Source organism: Urocitellus parryii, unplaced genomic scaffold (genome assembly GCF_045843805.1).
Source record: "Urocitellus parryii isolate mUroPar1 unplaced genomic scaffold, mUroPar1.hap1 Scaffold_125, whole genome shotgun sequence".
Classification (NCBI taxonomy): domain Eukaryota; kingdom Metazoa; phylum Chordata; class Mammalia; order Rodentia; family Sciuridae; genus Urocitellus; species Urocitellus parryii.
In genome coordinates this window covers 45592-70616 of record NW_027551931.1, presented here as the reverse complement: position 1 = coordinate 70616, position 25025 = coordinate 45592, and the positions used below count along the sequence as shown (strand labels likewise).

The window sequence follows — 25025 nt, the reverse complement described above, 5'->3', positions numbered from 1 at the left end:
TAAATTTAAATATTTATATTTAAATAGGTGCATCCCAGTTTGACTTTGGACTAAACCCTGATTTGATTTGAACAATGGGACATTAAGGTACATAATGAAAGCACAGTTTTGAAAAGTGCTTAACTTGTGTCTTTTCACTTTGGAATCACATAAGCAAATGTATATGTCCTGCTAATATGCCACAAGAGACACATGGACCCCTCATGGATAAATGCACTCATTCTTGTTTTAAGAAACTACAATTTGGGCTGATTAGTTACTTAGCAATACAAAGTGTTCCAGAATTTGTACCTGAAAGAAATAGGGAGTTTACAGTGCTGGCTTCAGTAAAAACTGCTTAGTAGAGGTTGCATAAGATGCAAGAAAATTATTAACAAACACTAGAATAAGTATAAGAGAAGTAATGGTGAAATATGTGGAAATGTCAAGCAAACTGTGAAGAGAAGCTGGAATTCAGGAAAGGCACTGTAATTTCGTTACAGACCTTGCAGATCTTTACAAATCATGCAAATTAAAGTGTTACTTTACAGATATTATAGGCATTGAAAGTATAGTGATTGAATGTTATGAAAAACTTGTGCGGACACATTCAACAAAAAAGCAAAATCAAAGGCAGGTGAAGACTACAAATGTGTAATCCCAGTAACACTGACTGGGGAGGCTGAGAAAGGAAGAAGATAAGTTCAAGTCTAGCCTGGGCAAATTGCAGATCTTGTCTTAAAATTTAAAAAAAGGGCTGAGGATGCAGTTCAGTGGCAGAAACTCCTGGGTTCAAGCCCCAATGCTGCAAAAATTAAATAAATAAATGTTAAACATATTTAATTTTTTATTATTTATGCAATGAAACCACTAAAAATAAGGAAGAACAACTTAATTCTATAGACTCATTCATAAAAAAAGGTTTATAGTTTGTTACTATTAAAAAAAAACATATAGAATACCATTTCTTTCCTGTGATAAAAATAAGACTCTTTGTAGGTAGGCAATGATATATATATATATATAAAGGCAAAATATTCTCCAAAATATATGTCATGACTCTGGGAAGATACAGCATATTACTTTTTATTTTCCAAAATTAATTACTGTGTGATTTGGGTATATATAATAAGTGAATTTAAAAATAATTTCATTGATTTTACAAAGATTATGTTAGTTTATTTTAAATTTTGGAATTTTTTAAAAATAATGCTAACTGCACATTCTCTGATGTAATAGAAACTATAGATGTTAGTATACATTCATGGTGGATACTTGCCTTAGAAAATTTCCTTAACTTCAAAATACATAAATCCCTCATTAAGAAAATGCTGCATCATGTTCAATGGAAAATAAGAAACCATGTCCTCCACATCACATAAATGCAGACACAGCTTTGATGGTCTAACTACAAAAGAGGCTAAAGCTCCCAGCAACAACATATATTTCAAGTGCCCAACCTCAGAGGCAGTTTCTCAAGAAGTCATTAGGCCAGCAGAGCTCCAAGTTTGTGGAGTGTTTAATCTGTCCCTTACTTTTGGAATCTCCTCTACTACCTCCAAGGCTGTGAACTCCTGAGCATTTTCCATTACAGATATGTATTCACAGATTTTCTTACTCTTCTTTTCTAATTGTGTCTTACTTGGGTCAATGTTAATGTCAAGGCATTGTTCTGGATGAGAGTGAAAAGCTTTTTGTGTAGCACATGTTTGCATACACATTGGATTCATTTTCCTATTTTCCTTTCGAAATACTGAATCCCTGACACTAACCCATACACTATTAGACTCTAACTACTAATTCTAACATTATGGAGAAAAATAAACCTAACAGAAAAGAAGTACAGGCAGTTCCTAGGAGGCATGGTGTATACTTGGACTTGCCTTTTGCTTTATCAAGTCTGTGTGTTATAAATCTAGTCAACTTTTCATTGTAATTCTTCTCCATGAGTTTTTAAAGTTAACAAATATGTAAATCCCTGTCTCCCTTTCACTGTAGCCTATTTAGCACATGTAGTTTTACATGCGTATATAGAATCCTACCTGGTATCACACGTACATTCTTGTGAGGTTGCTGACTTTGGCAGATACAAATTGTGAGAAGAGATCACTCCCCCTCAGTGCTGATGGAACTGAAAATTCAACCTATGGGTGAGCTTACTAGTTGAACAACATTAAACATAAAACCATGTTTAGTGAAATGAATATTTTTGGATCTGTGGATGATATATATTGCATGATGAATTTCGATTGGAGTATATATTGCTACTTTTATATATTATATATATATATATATATATATATATATATATATATATATATATATATTATATATATAAAATCTCCAGATTTTTCAAAATATGAAATATATGTATCATATTATAGACTCCCTAAATTCATTCAAGTTTATGTATGTGGATTTATAATCAACTTTTTACAAGATTATTCTCACAAATATTCATTTTCCTGAAATGCATATTTGTTTCCTAGTACTGAAAACTAATTTCAGTGCATGGTGCATAGGTATCCTAATATTTCTACAGTAATTGACCCCAGTTTAACATCAATGCAAGTAGATTCTTATGGGACATGATGTGTATGTTAACATTAATTTTTATCCAACATTGGTACATTACTATTTCTTCAGTTTATATGCATCATAGTATATATGCTTCCATCATCAAGTTCACAAATTTATAGGAATTTGATTGACTTTCAATCACTTCCTGCTTCAGAACACAAGTATTCATCCAAGTTTCTTGACTGGCGTTTTCAGGAGACTTCTTTCCAAACAAATTATTTTCGATTTCCCTAATCATTTTTGAAGCTAAACTCACACACTCTTCATGATAAACTGTAACTCTAATATTACCTTTAGATGTATAACTGGTTGGATTGAATGTATGTATATTAATATTAGATTTCATGTATATTTTAAGATATCAATTCAATCCATTATTTAAAGGTGGAACCAGTTATATTATTTATTCACAGTATGGTCTATTCATGCATCATCTCTATATTCATAGACACAGGGTTCACCAATTTGTATCTCCAATACTAATTTACAGGTATTCAATAAATTGCTCCCAGAAATGATGGAGGAAATACCAATTTCACCTGATCTACATATTCATTTCATCACAGTAATATTCTTGACACAAAAAGCAAAGGTCACACTTAGGATTGTACCAAAGCCTAAATTGAAGGTGAGCATGGATTACTAAAAACATCCATATCCATGTTGACTAATGCTTTCAAATTTCAATCCTATTGATGACTACATATTTGTTTCTTCCTAAGATTATATATTCAACCTCCCCCTGTTGAATCCTATCACTCACTTTATACTTTGCCTGATTTCCTAATGTCTATATTGATATCTGCTTTCCTACATATTTTCCCCAGTTCATCATTGTGACTGACTCTTCATATGTGCTGACATTTACATTCACTCTCTAACTGAAACCCTATTGCAAAAGAACTTTTGGTCCAAATCCTATACTCATTCTTCTTCCTAAACCTACCGACTATCTTCCTAATCCTACCGACAATCCCTTTTTGACTGGATGTTCCCTTCTACATTCAATAATCCGAGGTACAACATCCTATGCCATTGTATATTGATTTATCTGATACAGCTGGGCAGAGAGTAATTCAAACCTATGTATCCAAATCAAGGGCCCAATGCACTTCTGTGCTTTAAATCTTACCTAGATTTCTGTTTTCATACTTATATTTCAATGCAGGGAAGATGAACCGAACCAGGCCTGTGTGGATAGCTGTTCCTGGGTGACTATGGTTTATATATCACTCTAACTTGTGAAAGTGTCATAGGAAGATGGGGCAGCCTCCATCTCATGGGACCTTTGGAAGCACCTATTAGACAAAGTGGTTGCCAAGGCAGTGACCTCATTCAGTTCCTTGAAGGAAGTGTCCTGACCTCACTTTCTTGGTGATGGAACTCTCTGAACTTGGGATCCAGGTAGTGAGGCACCCAGAGCCATTCCTGTTTCTAGTCCCAGTGGGCTCACTTGTTTGGATTTACCAAGGACAGAGTGAGACTTTCTTTGTACCTACTGATGTGAAAATAGCCAAATGCCAGAAAAGCTCTGAACCAGGGCCTTTTCTGAAAAAGAAGGTAGTGGCTCATCACTGGCTCCTGACAACTTCACAGCCTTGGCCAAGGAGACCAGATCTGATACAGGACAGGCCTCTGCTGGGGAACATAGTAATGCCCACCAGTCAGAGGACACTCCTGATAGTTGCAGACCTACTTGGAAGAAGGAGGTGCCTTTGTGAGAGTGTGTTTGATTTTGTGGTTTTGTCTCATGTTCTGAGAATATGTAGGAAAGGTTGTTTGTTCACTTTGGAGTGGACTGTTTCTGGTAAGTTGTTTGCTCAAGGTGAGGGGTTCTATGTCGATGTATGCCACTGTGTCTGTGGTCTTAGACATTAGAAAACAGAATGCATAAATGGATGTGTCCTGTCTAGTGGAAAGCTTCCACAAATTCATCCTGCCTAATTTTTGAATGGACTGTGGCTTGCCTTATTGATGGGCAATGCCTACTATCTTCCTAAGTTCCTGTATTCCTCCTGAATTCTGGCCACTCTCCAGAACAGGCTCATGGATTTGTGTCCAAGATATGTAATACTTCCAATCTCTGTGACATGACCATGTAATGGATAGTTGAAGGGAATGCCAAGCAATTCAGAAAACTGAGATATCAGTGTGGCCAGTAAAGTCTCAGTGGAGAAACCCTGCTTTAGGCCTTTTTCTTACCTTTTGTTCTGTTGCCCTGAACGTCAGGAAGGTCTTTGCCTAAGGCCACCCCTTTGTGAAGCCTGAAGAAGAGTTTCCAAATGGAAATAAAGGGGCATCACCTGTGGCTCTTTGGTTAATTGCTTTCTAAAGGAATGTGTCTGAATCAGCCTCTTGGCCCTGTGTGAGGCTGTCGCTTATATTCTCAGCACCCAATGAAACTAAATAAAGATCCCATTGTGCATCCAAAACAAAAATGGCAAAAAGTGCAGTCATTGTGGATGAAGTCTCTCACCTTCCTCTGTAAGCTGCCTGACCTCCGTGAAGTGAGATTAGGGATCTTTTGGGTCAAATAAGTTCTTCAAAGCCCTGCAGAGGCTAACCCACAGTTGCTTGTGTTTTCTCCTGACTCCAATTCACATAAAGAATCTATACCCTACAGTCAGTAGGCCTCAAAGTTGAGAAGGGGAGCAGTATTAATGGCAGGCCTATTTGATCTCTCCTGGTTCTCAGGAAGGGTGTCCAGGCCACAATGACTATAGGCAAATGAGGGGCATGAGAGCTTATTTTGGACACTATCTTGGGCTTGCCCCTCCTGGAAATCTCCAGCCAGAAGTGCCACAGTCTGTCTGGGCACAATTCATGAGCCACTTATCAAGCAGAAACAAATTTTATTTTTAGAACACACATGCCGCACCACAGGAGATCTTCAGGAATTCCCTCATAGCCCATCTGCCACCATCGGCTTCCCGCAAGCCTCTCAACCCCTCCACTCCTCCTGCTCTTGAGGCTGATTGGCTGGGTCACGTGGGAGGTGCCAAAAGAGTCCCCAAATGAGCAGCTCCGTGGTCTGAAAGGGTGAGGAAACAGCCCAATGAGCATTACTGCAGAGGAGCCAGTCAGCTGGCTGTTGGAAGTTTGCTGGGGCCGCTGTGAGCCAATCATCATCTGGCAGGTGGAAGTTTTCTGGGGCCCCTTAGATTGTGCCTCTCAACATCTCCGCCTCTCTGTTTAAACAGCAAGCATGTGGCTTAGGGACTGTGCCTGCCTTAGGTTGTCCAATACTACAAATGGTTCTTACCCATCATTGGATGAGCTTACCTCAAGGTGTCAGCTTCCTGTCTTAGGTTGGTACCTTTGCAATTGGATCTTACCCATCATTGACCACCGGTCCACCATACAGCCACACCTGGTACATAGGCCTTTGTACCAGCGGTGGGGTGAGGTTCTTTGCCTCACCTCTGTTGGCCCCCAAATTTTAGCTGAACGACCATCTTAAGCAGAAGGGAGGAGGGAGGAGGATACACCAAGCCAATTGATGGCTCCTTTTGGAAAAATTGTACCACCGATGACACCTTCAGCAAAATTCCCCAACACTACTACAAGTCGCTGCATCAACAGATAGTTCACAATGCATACAAGTGAGTTCACAATGCAGACAAGTGATACATGGGAGCTCCCCCCCTGACACCCAGGTCAGAGGGTCCTCACCCCTGGAGGGGGGGAGTGCCCCTCTCCCTGAGTGCAGAAGGGGGGAGCTCCCCCACACACACACCAAGGTTAGAGGGGCCTCTGTGCTACCTATTTTTAGAGTGGTAAGATGGGACAAGCTTGGTCCCATGATCAACCAGACCAGGGCCTTCTGTGACACCTGTTTTATATCTTGAAGATGGGACAAGCCAGGTCTCATGACAAATCCAGGTCAGGGCCCCTTGTGCCACCTGTCTTAGAGCTATCAGATGTGACAAAACATGTCCCATGACCAAACCAGTTTAGGACCACCTATGCAATTTGTTTTAGAGCTGAAATATAGGACATGCCTGGTCCCATGACTGAACCAGGCCAGTTCCTCCTGTACCATTTTAGAGCTGTAATATAGAACAAGCCTAATCCCATGATTGAACCAGGCCTGGACCTTTTGTGCCATCTGTTTTAGAGCTTCACAATTGGGAAAACCTGGTGCCATAACCAAACCAGACTAGGGCCTTCTGTGCCACCTGATTTAGAGCTGTAAGTTGTGGCAACCCTGATTCCATGACTGAACAAGGCCAGGGCCTCCTTTGAAACCTGTTTAGAGCTGTAAGATGGAACAAACCTGGTCAAATACCAAATAAAAAAGCAGCGGCTTCTGGGCCAACTGTTTTAGAGCTGTAAGTTTGGACAAGCCTGATCCCATGACCAAACCAGGCCATAGCCTGCTGTACCACCTGTTTTAGAGCTCTAACTTAAGACAAATCTAGTCACATAACCCATCTTGGCCAGGGCATCCTGTGCCAACTGTTTCAGAGCTGTAAGTTGGGACAAACTTGGTCCCATAACCAAACAAGGCCAGGGCCTCCTGTGCCACCTGCTTGAGAGCAGTAATATGGGACAAGCCTATTCCCATTACTAAAATAAACCAGAGCCTCTTGTACCATCTTTATTAGCACTCTAAAATGGGAGGCATGTGGCCCCATGACTGAACCAGGCCAGGGCCTCCTGCCACCTCTTTTAGAGCTGTAAGATGGGACAAAACTAGTCCCATGACCAAACTAGGCCTGGAATTCCTCTCCCATCTGTTGTAGAGGTGTAAGTTGGAAGAGCCTGGTCCCATGACTCAAATGGGCTAGGGCCACTTGTGCCACATGACTTACAGCTGTAAGATGGGACAAGCCTGGTCTCATGAATTAATCAGGCCAGAGCCTTCTGAATCACCTGTTTTAGTGCTATAAGATGTGTCAGACCTATTCCCATGACCAAAACAGAGCAGTTCCTTCTGTGCCACCTGATTTATAGCTGTAACATGGGACAAGCCTGGTCCTATGTCCAAACCAGGCCATGGCTTCCTGTGCTACATTTTTAGAGCTGCAATATGGGACAAACCTGGTCCCATGACTGAACAAAACCAGGGCCTCTGGTGCCACCTGTTTTAGAGCTGTTAGATTAGACAATACTGCTCCCATGACAGAACCATGCCATGCATTCTGTACCAGCTGTTTAAGAGCTGTCAGATGGGACAAGCCTGGTCTCATGACCAAACCATGCCATGGCCTTTTGTTCCACCTGTATTAGAGCTGTAAGACTGGAAAAATCTTGTCCCATGACTGAACCAGGACAAGGCTCATAATTTGATGGAATTATTAGAAGGTGGTAGAATCTATAGAATGTGGGTTCTAATTAGAGATATGTCTTGGAATGCTATATCTGGTCCATGGCCCCTTTCATTTTTCTCTCTCTTCTCTCTACCACCCCTCCCGCTCTCTTTCCTGGATGTTCATCTACCTGTTTCCTGGATGTCCAGTAGAGCAGCTTTTCTTTGCCATTCTATTCCAGCTTGATGTTCTGTTTACTGTGGGCCCGAAGCAATGGGGGGGGGGAGATGACAATGAATTGAAACCTCTGAAACTGTGAGCCAAAAGAAACTATTCCTCTTTTAACTTTTACATGTCAGGTATTTTGTTCACAGTGGAAAAAAACTGAATAACACAATTAACTTATTGAATATTTATGTTAACACTACACATTTTGTATTAAAGATGGGGAATTGAGTTCCTACTACTAAAGGATATTTTCCAAGTCCTACAATGACAGAGTTTTGTATAGAGAGATCTTAAGTTGACTCTGCTGCCAATTAGGAGTTTATGATCATTGTGTACAAAAAGTCAAATTTGCTTAATATTCCTGTTACTCACATTCAAATAATAATCATTATTCATATGTACAAATATTCCACAATGAAACCCATTCTCTATAATTAAATTGTACAAATAAATATTTAAAAAAGAGTAAATAATAAGTTTGCATTTAAAATAAAACAAACTAAATTCACATTATTGCATTCTGAAAGAAAAGCTGCCACACAAGCAGAAAATTGCCTACTTTGCAACATTACTCAGAGTAGGAGGCTAAAAAGTAGTCCTAGAAAACAAAACATTTACTCAAAATATATTAAGCTAAGTCCTAGACTTTTAAGAACAAATGTAAGCAAACAATCAAACACATAGCTCTAACAGCCCAGAAATGGTCACCAGAACACATACAGTTTTATTTCTAAGTATTGTGCACTTTGGGTATAGTCAGATTTATGAACTGATCAAATTGTATACTATAGTATAAAGTCCAAAACAGGTGTGCTGTTTTGGAATGTTAAGACTAGAAATATTTTATGACTAGATATTGGAGTGTTGATTCTAAATTTCAGCCTTCCTTGCTTCTATGGCTTTAGGCCAGGAGCTGAGCTTCTTGCATTTACTTTTACTATTTCTTAAATTGGTAAAACAAAACCCAATGTGACTTGACTGAATTCTGCCAATATGCCTATATAATACCTAATTCTTAGGATTCCATTGTTCTTCTTGGCTTTTCAAAGTCATCATCTGAGGCAAGATATTTCTACTTCCCTCTTTGTAAAGTTAACTTTTAATGTATATTCAGTTTCTGCCTTAATTTTGAGAGTGTTTAAATATCATTCTACTTATTAATTCAATAAAAAATAAATAACACAATATATTATGTATGCTAGTTCCAGCTCTCTCTAGGCCTATTCTACATATCAATCTGAATGTGGAGATACATTTATGATAAAGAGGAAGAGGACTTCAAATTAGATGTATACATTGGCAAATTGTTAACCAATTTCCCTGTGAGCCAAGTTGAAATAAATCCCATATTCAACCTTGAAATAATTACCTTGCACAATTGAACTGAGACAGATTGTGTTTTTCCTTCTTTATTCCTGAACAGTCAGTCATTAGTTGCTGTAATAAATATCGATATGGAGTATAATACTCCAAAAAATTTATTAAAAAATAATTTTGAAGTCCACAGTGGTTTTGTTATCCTGGGTTGAGCCATTCACAGAAGTGTGATGGGTGCTTCTGTGGTTTTCTTAGATTTTGTTTTTGAGTTGTTTATGGCTCTGACAATATTTTATACAAGGATTCATTAACAATTGAAAAATTTCTGATATGATAAAGTACTATTGTCAACTTTGGCTCCTAGACACATGAAATGCATCATTAAAAAGAGGGGTTGTGACTGATAGAATTCATATTCATTAGACACATCTTCATGATTTAGTTTGCTTGACTTCTTAAACGTAAATACCAATTTTCTTTATTTTTAAAAAAATGTTATTTTACTGGATCAAACCTATGTTTCCAGCCTTTCATTTTGGATCGTCGGTATTTTATATTATGCAGTCATCATCAGTTTGAGATCTTTGCTATTTACAAATGCCATGAGCATCTTTTTTTTTTTCTATGTAGTCTTTTTTTTAATTTTTTTATTATTGGTCTTTCAAAATATTACATAGTTCTTAATACATCATATTACACGGTTTGGTTCAAGTGGGTTATGAACTCCCAATTTTACCCCGTATACAGATTGCTGAATCACATCAGTTACCCTTCCATTGATTGACATATTGCCTTTCTAGTGTCTGATGTATTCTGCTGTCTGTCCTATTTTCTATTATCCCCCCTCCCCTCCCCTCTCCTCCCCTTTTCTCTCTCTACACCTTCTACTGTAAATCATTTCTTCCATTTGTATTATCTTGTCTTACCCCTCCTTTCCTCTTATATGTCATTTTGTATAACCCTGGGGATCGCCTTCCATTTCCATGCGATTCCCCTTCTCACTCCCTTTCCCTCCCACCTCTCATCCCTGTTTAATGTAAATCTTCTTCTCAAGCTCTTCGTCCCTACCCTGTCCTTGTTGACTCCCCTTATATCAAAGGAGTCATTTGGTATTTGTTTTTTAAAGATTGACTAGCTTCACTTAGCATAATCTGCTCTAATGCCATCCATTTCCCTCCAAATTCTATGATTTTGTCATTTTTTAAGAGAGATAAACAGGGAGCCTACATCCTGGGAACAAATCTTTACTCCACACACTTCAGATAGAGCCCTAATAACCAGAATATACAAAGAACTCAAAAAATTAGACAATAAGATAACAAATAACCCAATCAATAAATGGGCCAAGGACCTGAACAGACACTTCTCAGAGGAGGACATACAATCAATCAATAAATACATGAAAAAATGCTCACCATCGCTAGCAGTCAGAGAAATGCAAATCAAAACCACCCTAAGATACCATCTCACTCCAGTAAGATTGGCAGCCATTAGGAAGTCAAACAACAATAAGTGCTGGAGAGGATGCGGGGAAAAGGGCACTCTTGTTCATTGCTGGTGGGACTGCAAACTGGTGCAGCCAATTTGGAAAGCAGTATGGAGATTTCTTGGAAAGCTGGGAATGGAACCACCATTTGACCCAGCTATTCCCCTTCTCGGTCTATTCCCTAAAGACCTAATAAGAGCATGCTACAGGGACACTGCTACATCGATGTTCATAGCAGCTCAATTCACGATAGCAAGACTGTGGAATCAGCCTAGATGCCCTTCAGTAGATGAATGGATAAAAAAATGTGGCATTTATACACTATGGAGTATTACTCCGCCATGAGCATCTTTATAGAAAAGAGATAAGGAGAAGGAATGGGCAATATTAGAACCATACTATAAACTGTCACTCTCTGATTATGACTGCTGAACTCATTAACTAGTGACACAGCCTTCAGAAGGGAAATTCCCATAGCTCATGCCTCTATTCTTTGTGATTTGCAAATGTTTATTCAAGAGGCAAATAATATTTTCCTATTTTTAGCTCTTTCAGTTTTTACATAATAAAATCATTAATAATTTGGTTTCTAAGTGGATGTCTTCTAAAGAAGTAACACTGGTCAAGATCTTGATTTTTATTTTGCAGAAATAGAAATATGTCCTATAACATCCAGTGTCTTTCCTTGCTCAGTTTTTGTGATTTCAGTGTACTTGTATTGCAATTTCTATATTAATGAATAGCCACATGAAATCATATATACCGATTAGTGTAGTTTGTTAATAAATACATTAGAATGCATGAGATGTAAGGCTTTCAAATTAAGCATTTAAATATAATTGCTGTTTAAACATCATTTGACTTAACAGATGAGTATTTTTTTTTATAATTCCATGTTTGGAAAGGTATATTGTTAATTTATCTCTACACAAAGAAAAAATACAATGTGTTGCTTAAATTTAGCTGAACCAACCTATTTTTAATGTAATTTGTTTATATTTATATAAGTGTATTTGCACATGTTCAGCCCCAACTATTCATTTCCACTAATTTGAATCCTGAAGGAGGAGTTTTGGTTTTTGTACAAATGACTAAGTTAGTATTATTGAAAATTTGAATCTACTTTACAGTAGAAGACCATCTTTCAATTTTCATTGTTAACATTAATTAAGAAAGGAATGTACCAGAAATAGTAGGGAGCTCAAATCCTAAGCCTGACAAGTCCTGAGTTCATGATTGACACTGTGCCATTTTCTATCTGAGGCATCATGAATAAGTTATTCTGTGCATTTAAACTCAGTTCCTCATTTGTAAAACAGACATCAGGATGGTGATGAATACCTACCTCATAGCATTGTTTTAAAGACTACATGGAATAAATTCAAGTAAAGGTCCTACCACATTTCCTTACACACATAAAGTGTTGGATAATGTGATTAACAATCTCTTAAGTTAGAATGTATGTTGAAGAAAATAAGAGGGGGTACATTTTGTACATTGTTCATATTGCTCTTGTATGAATTTCATCCCATTTCATATTCCACATTCAAAAAAAATGTGATTCATCAAAAACTGTAATTGTGTTACTCAGCTCTTCATCACTATAACAAAAATACATGACATAAACAACTATCAGGAGGAAAAATTTATTTTGACTCTCATTTCTGAAGTTTTAGTCCATGGTCAATCAGATCCAAAGCTCTGGATTTGAGGTGAAGCATAACATCATGGTAGAAGGGCATGGCAAAGGAAAGTTGCTCATCTCAAGACAACATAATAGCCAGGAAGCAGGGAAAAAGAAAACCCTTCAATGGTACAACCCCAGGGACCTACTTCCTCCAAGTAGGCTCCACTCTCCTCAGCTTCTACCACCTTCCAGTACACCATTCAGCTATTGATGAATTAGTCCACTGATGAGGTCAGAGCCCTCATGATCCAATCACTTCCCAACAGATATTGAGGGACATTCCTGGTCCAACCTGTAACAGTTAACTCAGTTCCCTTTCACTGAATCTGTGTTTATTTAAAATTGTCAAAGAAAATACAAGAAGGCATAATTACATACTTTCAACTGATAGCTCATTCTTACCATCAAGAAAAATAATGAAGCTGAAATTTGTGGGACAGGACTTCATCCTAAGTAGAGGATTGAAGATAACTTAGTGTGTCACTCACTGATGACAATGATGCAATATTCCATTTGAAGTTTTCAATTCTTCATTACACACTCAATGATTCCAAAAGTTCTTATCTGATTTGCTTTCTGTGATAAGCTATAATAACATTAAGTAACTATCACTTCACTTGAATTAACACATGTCTTTGAAGAGTTGAGTGTGTTTTAAAATACAAATATAGTTTAATTGTTTGGTATATGTAAACTACCAAAGCAGCAACCATTTCCTGAACTCCAAGCATTAATTTCCAATTAATGCTAACTTTCACACTTAAAATAGAAACTTCAGCTGAATAAATTCTAAACAGTTTAATATTTCAACTCCCCGTTTTCTTTTTAAAATTGTTATATTAATGTTGTGTTATTATCTCACTCACCAAGATTCAAATCCTCAGAGTTGCCATCATTCTGCTTTCTCAAACAAACAAATCTCACTTTTTAAATTTGTAATTATTTCTTCCTGCTCTTTAACATTCTAATTATTTTTCTATTATTATAATTGCTGATATAGAAATTTTTTAAATTTGCTCTTATTAGTTATACATGACAGTAGAAATATTTGGATATATTATACATATCTCTCTCTTCTGGTTGTACATGATATAGAATTATATTGGTTGTGTAAGCATATGCATATAGAACAGTAATGTTTGATTCATTCTATCTTTCCTATTCCCATTCCCTCTCCCTTCCCTCCATTCCTCTGTCTAATCTAAAGAATTTCTATTCTTCCATACACCTCCGCCCCTTCTTGTGAGTTAGCATCTGCATATCAGAGAGAATATTTGGCCTTTGTTTTTTTGGGGGGATTGGCTTATTTCACTTAGTATGACAATCTCCAGTTCCATCTATTTACCCCCAAATGCCGTATTTTCATTTCTCTTTATGGTGGAGTAGTATTCCATTGTGTATATATACCACATTTTTTAAAATTATTCATCTGTTGATGTGCACTTAGGCTGGTTCCATAGTTTAACTATTGTGAATTGAGCCACTTTAAACATTGATGTGACTGTGTCATTATGCTGATTTTAAATCCTTTTGGTATAAACCAAAAAGTGCATAACTGGGTCAAATGGTAGTTCCATTACACATTTTCTGAGGAATCTCCATACTGCATTCCAGAGTGGTTCCACCAATTTGTAATCCCACCAGCAATGTATGAGTTTACCTTTTCCCCACATCTTCACCAACATTTATTTTTGCTTGTATTCTTGATAATTGCCATTCTGACTGGAGTGAGATGGAATCCCAGTGTAGTTTTAATTTGCATTTCTCTAATTGCTAGTAATTTTAAACACTTTTTCATATATTTGTTTACCATTTGTATTTCTTCTATGAAGTGCCTATTGAGTTCCTTTGCCCATTTATTAATTAGATTATTTTTTGATGATAAGTTTTTTGAGTTCTTTATATACCCTGGAGGTTAATGGACTATCTGAGGTGAAGGCACCAAGATTTTCTTTCCATTCTGTAGGCTCTTTCTTCCCATTCTTGATTATTTGCCTGATGGGAAGAAACTTTTTTTGTTTCATTCCATCCCATTTGTTGATTCTTCAATTTACTTCTTGTGCTTTAGGAGTCTTGTTAAGGAAGTCAGTCCAAAGCCAACATGATATAGATTAGGACCTACTTAGTCCTCTTTTAGGCACAAAGTCTCTCATATAATGGCAATGGTTTTCAAAGAAAACAAGATTGTCTACTGAAGAAAGAATAAAATACATTCTACTATCATGTATAATGAAATAAATACATATCCCATTATTCAGAGTTAATTCTAATTTTTTTTAAATTTACACCTTAAAAATCCTTTTTCTTTTCTACTTCTACATGTTTACTATAATTGGCAGATTCAGAAATATGTGATATATATGATTTGCATGTGTGTGTGTGTGTGTGTGTGTGTATGGGGGTGTAACACTAAAATTTTACTAAAGATGCTCCATCTAGACTGTCTCCCAGCCATAGTATGACCCCTTTCTTATTCTCAACTAGATTGAACAGTATTGGTTGCACTTTTGGTACTCTTAGACCTATCCCCATCCTCTTTACTCTTACTATTTACCAACTTACAATATCCTTCCCATTCCACTGACACCTGAGTCACTTTACACACTCCTTCAGAATTCATTTCAGGTGGCCCTTTTTAATCCAACTTGATGTGATCTTTCTTCTGAACACTCATGAAAAAGATATTTATACCTCAGTATGGCAGGCTTTGTAGTCAATAGTGATTTATTTTTAACTAATTTATTAAGTAATTAATCATGAGCTCCTTAAGGATAAAGTTCATTTCCACATGTTTCCACACCCTTAGTGCAGACAGAGCAATGCCTTTCACATAGTAGGTACTCAATAAATAACTATTTAATTAAGTAAATAATTAAAATTATGAATAGCAATATTGCTAACTTCCTCCAAGTTACAAAGCAATTTGTGTTTTCTTAAGACTACTTCTATTTTTAACTACAGTATATACTTGGTAAAGGATTTTACAACTCTCTAAATTAGCCCATGGTGATTACCCCTACTGTGCAATTTACCACTATTTTATTAAAGCAAGATTAAAGATAATACTTAATTGGAAGAAGTAACAGCGGCATTAACCTCTATTTACCTTGACATAATTAAGCTTTAATAAAACATGGGCAAATTGTATTGAGGGGGATAATTATTCTAACATAAAATTTAAAGCGAACTTAACTTCTTATTCTGCATGTGTAGTGCTTTAAGATTAGTGTCATTAATGTCCTTTTTTCATTTATAGAGGATACATAAAAATATTTAACGCTCTCTAATTTGTTTCTTATTAAATAATTTTGAATTTATATTCAAGTTTACAAACATGTAAGGACAATTTTAAAATATAACATTTTTACAGAAATAAATATCCTTATAGATGGTCAGGGCAGGAAGAATACTGTGGGAAAGATTTTACCTTAAGCCAAAAAAAAAAGTCAACCTTGTATAAATTTTTGAGTGTTGAATCAAGAAGATTCTTGTTTGTTTTATACCCTCTGGCTTTATTACATCAGACAAGCTTCAAAGGGGCAGAGCACATAGTATTGAAAAATAACACAGCTGCATTTTGCAATGGAGTGTTTTGCCTCTGCCTGTGTTTTGTTGTTAATGTAATACTTTTCAATAAACAAAGATGTCAATCAACTCTCTTTGCAGCACATCACATTTCAGATTTAAACCACTTCAGACACATCACTGCCCCAAGCTCACACATTTAACAGATAAAAATTCATCTTTCTGTCAAGGCAGAATGCAGTATTGATTGTAGGCGGTATTTAGGCAAGAATGTGGCAGAACAATATTACCTTCACAGTCACACATAGTCTACTATAAAGATATAACATAAATTGCATTATGGTCCTCATAAAATTCTTTTCCTAATTCTCAGCAATGATTAATACCCATTTCCAAACACATTCTTAAAAAAGGCTACATGCAGCAAATTGTGAGGGTAGCAGAGGGGGGTTAAGAACACATGATAGCAATCATGAAAACTTTGATCACTTGATTTGATTATAGTGTTTGTAAATTAGCAAAATTATTCAAACATGCTTCATTAAAAATCATGACTGTACAAGTCCTTCAGTTTAATGATCCAAGTATACATCATGTGAGCTAAGCTTTAAATAAGAATACAACTTGGTGTTAGGAAGCTATGAGAGATGTTTTTCAAGAGAAAGTGAAAAAATACAAACTCCAAAATCCAAGACAGACTGGAAAAAAATCTGAAAGTCAGATCAGCAGTGTATGTGGTATGTTATATTTTTGTATTTATCTTCCCACCTATCTGAATGTCTCTTGGGGTCACTAAAGTTTAGATACCACATCACTTCTAATCTACTGGAAGATTGGCATACAATCCTTGTAAATCTTGATCTAATTGCAAGTAAATTTTAGGTATCATAGCTAGTTTTGACCTTTGAAGGATGGCAGAAGAAAAGTTTGACAGGTCTTGAAGTGTTCTCAGGTACTAAAAGAGGATGTTTCAAATTAATGAAAGAAGGGGAGAAAACTAAATTAATGATGCCAACAACATTCTGTCACTATGAGAAAATTATATATAATTAAAATTATAATGACCATTATATAGTCTGTCTACTATGTTTATAATTATTTATATATATGGGTATATGTGATTTTTTTTAGAAAAGGTCATATAGAAAAATTAGGGGGAAGTGAAGGAGATTTAATTTATCAACTTTTTAATCAAGCATTCTCATTAAAAGCTAAATCCTTCTTTGGTTGATGTTTTATTTAAACTGGTTAAGATAAATAAGGCCTAGTTTGGCAAATTTTAATGTTTAACAATAGATATGAATCAAAAAAGTTCTAAGAAAATAATATAAAACCATAGTAATCATTTCAAGCTTCAAAGAATACCCTGCCTTGCTCAGTGTGGTAACCTATGACTGATCAGCCAGAATTTGATTACACATGGAGAAAAACTAGAATTTCAAATAGGAACAAAATTCATGTTAGCACTGCAGCTCTATTTCAAAAGAACATTTAGATGCTAGAGTGGAAAAAATAAATAGTATTACAAGAAAATCTTGAAACCATCACTGGAGAATTTTTTTTAAATAGTAGAACAGTGTTTTACCAAGGGAAAAAAAAATGGTAGAGTCACAGAATTCCTGTAAGAGAGAGTGTAATAGTAACCAAAATTCCTCCAGATTATCGCAGATTGCTTTAGGCTCCCCTGGTCAGCAGGAAAGTACAAGGAGAATCAGAGCAATAAGAAAAATGGTGTGAAATAAATAAAAATTCAGTTCTAAACTTCAAAAGAAGAGCAATGATAGACTTGAATGTAAACTCACCATTTCTCAGGGCCCATTCTACCTTAGAAATCTCAATAACTCTAAACTGTTATTTTAAAGGTTTTAATTCCTTGACTGCTACGCAGATGTTCTTAAAGCAACAACAAAAATACAAGAGACCTACAAGAGTTAATGGCTGAGAAACTAGTGTTTGATTCATTTTTTTTCCAGAAAAATACCTTTAGTAATCTATAACTATATATATATATATATATATATAGTTATAGATTTAAAAAAAAAAACTTGTCCATTTTTTTTAAAGAAAATTTGAGAGTCTTTATTATCTGGCCAGAGACCCCTGACAGAGTCCAAGCAACCCTATGGGAGAACAGCTTCAAATTGTCTGTGGCCCGAGTATTTAAGGAATAAAACCACATCCTATAGAATCTGCAAGTTGTAAGGAAGCAGGATACAAGTGCTGAGAAAGTAGGGAGCAAAAACAGACAACTACATCCTGAGTTCGAGAACATTTATGGGTTTACATCCTGTGCTCAAGTACAGAAAAACAAATATTTTTAGCATCTTAAAAATAACTTATATGAGAGTTCATAGAGGAGTTATAAAAATTGAGTCATTATGGCTATACGGATCTATATTTGTCTATGGCTATATTGATTTAACCTTATCTATATCTGTTAATCAATTAGCCTATATTTATCTATAACTCTACTGGCCTACTGATTTATCACCTCACACTGTTCTATATTTTATGTCCTGTAGCTTAAATCCTAAATCTTACAGTTACACGATTTACTACTATTACTTAGGCTTACTCCTAATGAACTTATGTTTTATGCTTACTTCTAACTTATTACAGGGCAATTTTACATTATTTATCCCATAGTACTTATTTTTTAAAATTTTATCTTATTTATTCTGCTTATCAATATCTTATACCTACAATCTATAATCTATATTGATTAGACTCAAACCATAACACTCACCAGTGTGTTTGTTCTTGTATTTGAAGGTAGAAAGATCAATTAAAGGCTTTCACACATTTCGACAGCCATAATACTTCTATCCATTATGAATTTATGGTTTAAAGCTGATAAGAATAAGTGAAACCTTTCCTGCATTGCTTACATTATACTTGCTCAGCAGTATAAGTGCATCTGTTCTTGAAGGTGAGTGGAAGTACTAAACTTTTCCAGACTGTTTACATTCATATAGGCTCTCGGCAGTATGAGTTCTCTGGTGTTTTCACACTGAATTAGAATAAGCAAAGGGTGTACCACACTGTTTATATTCAAGAGGCCTCTCTCCAGTATGATTTATTTCATGTACATGAAGATAATCACAACTTGTAAATGTTTTGCCCTACTGTTTACATTCAAATTACTCTTCTTTCGAATAAATATATGTATGTAAAATCCTCAGGAAGAAGTAAAGGCTTTCCTTGTATACATTCATAATGTTTTTTCCCATTGATATTTCTTATGTATTTGAAGAAGCCAAACTATTGAAATTAAAACCACATCACTTATGTCATAGGGCCTTTCTCCTCTATGAGATTGTTCACTTATATTTTAGGAAAAGGGAGAAAATATGAAAATTTTAATACATTATTTATCTTCATAGAGCTTCTCTCCAGGGTAAGTCTGTTCATGCATGTGAAGATGAATGGTAAAACTAAGTTTGACCACAATGTTTACAGACATGAGGCTTCTCTCCAGTATCAGTTTTTTCATGGGACTGAAAGCCATCAAATGAAGCAAAACCTTTCCCATGTTGTTTACATTCCTAGCATTCTTTCCTGTATGAATTCGTTCATGTGGGTGAAGTAGAATGGACTGCGTGAAGGCTTTGCCACACTGCTTAAATTCATAGGGCTTCTCTCCAGTATGAGTTTAATTATGTATTTGAAGGTAAGAGGACCTAGTGAAGGCTTTCTCACTTTGTTTACATTCGTAGGTCTCATTTCCTATATGAGTTCATTCATGTGAGTGAAGCTGACTGACTGTAGCCAAACCTCTTCAAGGTTGCTTACATTCATAGGGCTTCTTTCCTATATGAGTTCTTTTATGTTTGTGAAGCTGACTGACTAACCCAAAGTCTTTCCCACATTGTTTACATTTATAGGGCTGCCTTACAGTATGAGTTATTTCATGTGAGTGAAGGTAACTGGATGATGCAAAGTCTTTCCCACATTGTTTACCCTGATAGGGCTTCTCTCCAGTATGAGTGTTTACGTAGTTGAAGGTGAGAGGACCAGGTGAAGGTGTTCCCACATTGTTTAATTCATAGGGCTTTTTTCCAATGTAAATCTATTCATGCACATGAAGTTAAGGGTAAAAAAGGCTTTGTTTACATTTATTTATATTTGTATACATTTATAGGAGTTCGTTCACATGTTTGAAGGGAAAAGGGCCAGGGGAAGGCTTTTCCACATTGTTTACATTCATAGGGCTTCTCTCCAATATGAGTTTGCTTATGTATTTGAAGGGAAGAGGAAGAAGTGAAGGCTTTTAAACATTATTTACATTTATAGGGCTTCATTCCAATGTGAGTCTGTTCATGCACATGAAGATAAGTGGAACAACTAAAGGCTTTCCCACATTGTTTACATTCATAGGGCTTCTCTCCAGTATGAGTTCGTTCATGAATTTGAAGGGAAGAGGGCCACGGAAAGGCTTTCCCACATTGTTTGCATCCATAGGGCTTCTTTATACTATGATATTTTTCTTGTGAGTGAAGGTGACTGGATGTAGCAAAGGCTTTCCCACATTGTTTACATTCATAGGGCTTCTCTACAGTATGAGTTTCTTCATGTGAGCGAAGGTAACTAGATCTACCAAAGGCTTTCCCACATTGTTTACATTTATAGGGCTTCTCTTCAGTATGAGTTCGTTTATGTATTTGAAGGGAATAGGGCCAGCGGAAGGCTTTTCCACATTGTTTGCATTTATAGGGTTTCTTTATAGTATGAGTTTTTTCATGTGCATGAAGATTATTGGATGCAGCAAAGGCTTTCCCACACTGTTTACATTCATAGGGCTTCTCTGCAGTATGAGTTTCTTCATGTGAGGGAAGGTGACGGGATGTAGCAAACGCTTTCCCACATTGTTTACATTTAAAAGGCTTCTCTCCAGTATGAGTTCATTTATGTATTTGAAGGGAAGATGGCCAAGCAAAGGCTTTTCCACATTCTTTGCATTCATAGGGCTTCTTTACCGTATGAGTTTTTTCATGTGCGTGAAGGTGACTGGATGTGGCAAAGGCTTTCCCACACTGTTTACATTCATAGGGCTTCTCTGCAGTATGAGTTTCTTCATGTGAGCGAAGGTGACTGGATCTAGCAAAGGCTTTCCCACATTGTTTACATTTAAAAGGCTTCTTTCCAGTATGAGTTCGTTCATGTACTTGAAGGGAAGAGGGCCAGGGGAAGGTTTTTCCACACTATTTACATTCATAGGGCTTCTTTAGAGTATGAGTTTTTTTATGTGAACAAAGGTGACTGGATCTAGCAAAGGCTTTCCCACACTTTTCACATTGGTAAGGATTCTCTCCAGTATGTGTTCTATTATACTTTCAAAGGGAACTGGAACAAGTTAAGTCTTCCCCAGGTTGCTTACTTCCATATATCTTCTCCCAAGTATGAGATTGTCCACATTTTTCAAAACTCCTGAAACAATTGAACTCTTTTCTACAGGTCAAATATCCATAAGGTCCATTGACATAATGCACTGACACTTGTCTTTGAACACTGGTGAAAGAAATGAAGGAATTCCTGTTCTGTTTAACTTCATATGGCTTCCCTCCACACTCCTCGTTCTTATATGATTTGTTTGCACAGTGAGATTGAGGCAGAAGGATCTCGAGTTCAAATCCAGCTTCAGCAAAAAACGAGGTGCTAAGCAGCTCAGTGAGACCCTGTCTCTTACATCTCTCCCAGGATTTGTGTTCTGATCTTCAACATTTTGGTCCTCCCATATGACTCCTATAGAAGCCAGGTTTCTAAGGACTTCCTGCATCACATCTCTGTGGAGATTCTTCTGGGAAAGATCAAGCAGAGCCCACTCCTCCTGGGTGAAGTTCACAGCCACATCCTCAAAGGCCACTGAGGTCACTTCCTGCCTTCTGAGGAGACCAGACATCCTTCCTATGGATCTCAGCCAGTGTAGGTCACAGGGAGACAGATCTGAGACACAGCCACTTGGGCCTCATGCAGCAGAGAAGACACAGTCTTTCTGCAACCATATTAGAAGAAATCTTCCCTGTTTCTTTTTCCAAGTAGCATCCAAAAGGCCAAGCCCTGGAATTATATTTTAAACCACTCTTCCATCCCCATTGCAAAAAAGAACACATCGTTTGAGGCCACCGGGGTGACCCGCCGTCCTCCGGAGGAATATCCTGGGTACCCGAGCTCCTCGGGGACTCAGGCTACGCAGAGCACCTGGGGATTCGGGAAGAAGACGCGGAAGCAGTGGGCGAAGAACTCAGTGAGCAAGGAGGAAAACAAACTTGTCCATTTTTAATAAAGTTTAAAAATGAACTATTTTAAGAAAATAAGGGCAATAAATAGGAAAATGGATGCTGAGTTGGTTTTTACCAGTGTGTTCAACAAGTGTTCCACAACTGCATAACTGATGGTATTGGAATAGTGGTGCAGAATATACAAAGGTCGTTAGATGCTTTCTCTTAAAAGAAACTTATGATCATTTAGATCAAGCTAAACAAGCTAATCAAAATTCTGAGTAACACTAAGCTCACCATAGCATTGGCTGTCAATAAAATATGGAAAACTATCTAAAAAATAATAATTTAAATAAATCAATTGTGTAATGTTGAATAAGATGAAACTTAATGTAAATAATGCTAATTTTCATGATTATGTTTAAAAAAAGAATATTACCTTCATAGAACAGGCATAGTATTACTTGGTAAGATATTACAGCACAAGGCCTATTGGCACACGCCAGTAATCACAGTGGATCTGAGGTTGAGGCAGGAGGATCACAAGTTCAAAGCAAGCATAAGCAAAGGCTAGGTTTTGAGTAACTCAGTGAGACCCTGCCTCTAATTAAATACAAAATTGGGCTGGGGATGTGGCTCAGTGGTTGAGTGCCCCTGAGTTCAATACCCAGTATCCAAAAGGACAAAAAAAAGGTATTATAGGGAAGGCGTCATATTGTATTCCTCTTGGGTACTTTGGGTTTTTTTCTTTTTTTTTGTACTAGGGTTTGAACTCTGGGACTCTTTGCCACTGAGCTACATCCCAGGTCTTTGTTTTTATTGTAAGATGGGGCCTCATTATGTTGCCAGTGTTTACCTTGAACTTGTGATTTTCTTGCTTCAGGCTTCCAAGTTGTTGGGATGACAGGCATGTGCCACTATGCTTGGCTCTTCTTATTATACGCTACAGTAGGATGCAAGAACTAAAAATTTTAAATCAGTCTCAGGCTAGAAATCCTACTATATTACCATAGTACTATGTTCAATTTCACATAATCCATTTGTCAAACCAACAGATACTGAAAAACTTGTACATTTTAAGATGTTAAGATACCTTTGAAAAAGAATTAAGAAAATTTTGTATAACTGTCAAGAGATTCAAAATTAAAGCTTAAAAGGTTCCTGAAAAAGATCTAGTCTCTCTGTCTCATTTGCAGTCGCCATTGGCCTGGAAGTGATATACTGAAATAGGAACACTAATAAGATACTTCAGGCTTGATACAAGAAAATTTTCTGTATTTTATTTTATAAGTCTATGCGTAAAACAAAATGCTTCTAACATTTGGAGTTATCCAGACATGAAACACTGAAACTGTTGATTTCCTCATTGTATCTGCACCACCTTGTGCAAGTTTAATAAGTGCAAGCTAAAATAATTAACTACATGGGATTTGAAATGACCCAGTTATCAACATCCCAATGCAACAGTATTCCAAGGGTTGACCTCTTAGCTCTTAAACTTTCAGATTACTTTAAGGTTCTAATTAACAGGGAATATTTGGAAACCCTTCACAGAAATGTTTGAAGTACAATATATAAACGTCTTTCTTCCAGAAATGAAAAGAACATAATTTCTTTAACTGAAAATAGGCCAAAAATATTTTATATGTATCATATTTCCTAAAATTACATCTTGAAACGTGGATGTCTGCCATCATGTAGCTAAAACCCTTGAGACAGTTGGTAAACTACTCTCTGACCTTTCTGTTAACTGAGATTCATGGATACAAGGGTCATCTTTTAGATCTTATAAAAAGGATAACCTTTTTCTGCTGTCATCAGAATTTTTTAACCTTTCTGTTTCTCCCCTCAAGAAACTGGTCTAGAATTCCAATTTTATCTTTATATTTTAAGTATATAAGTCACAAACTCTTTTTTCCTTTAACTGAAGCACCTTTCCTTTCCTGGTTTGCAAATTTTGTATATTTTTGAATCTTAGAAAGTTGGAAAAACATTTACAATGCTTTCAAATACAGACCAAAAGTTTCTATAAAAGCAAATATCTACACCAGATGTAATGTTTTAATATAGATCTGACTTTGGATATAATATGAGAAAATGAAGATTTGGCATATTTTTTATAAAGTTTTCCTTCCTGTGTTGATATTTTATTAATAATTGCATATTTCTCCAAAAATACCACTTAACATATAATATGATAAAACTACCCTGGATATGATACTCCTAGTCATGTTTTCCAATTATGTAATGACAGGGTGGTACAGAGAAAGTCATGGAATTCATTCTGTGAGAGACTCTAACTTCCTTTTATACTCTTGATCAGAATCTGTGTGGAAATACAGAATACATTTGCCTGCTAGAGAAAATAATGGATATAAAGAGACATTTAACTGATATTTTGTCCTCGTTGAGCTATTTCTAACATATCAGGCCCAGTCTTGGGAATTTTAAAGATAAATGACTACTATCCCTTCTTAATATTTTCCTATATGGTATTGTCTATTTGATATTTTTTTACTTAAAACTTTCATTAAAATTTGGCTACAGACAGATAGCATATTCTTCTAAGTGTTCTCTGTAGAAAGAAGAAAAGTTTTCTATACACATTTTTGATTGAAAAAAAAAGATCCAAATCTAGATTATTAGCACTACAATGATGTTCCAGTCACCAGGCTTATCCTGACACCTGACCTGGGAATAACTTTGCATTAATCTTCCCAAGGAATTGTTATGTTCTGCCCATAGGCATGTGG

At 36.4% G+C, this 25025-nt stretch overlaps 1 pseudogene; it reads right to left on the bottom strand.

Moving 5' to 3' along the window:
* Positions 1–20331: 20331 nt before the first annotated feature.
* LOC144251611 (uncharacterized) lies at positions 20332–21953 on the bottom strand (annotated as a pseudogene).
* Between the last annotated feature and the right edge of the window lie 3072 nt (positions 21954–25025).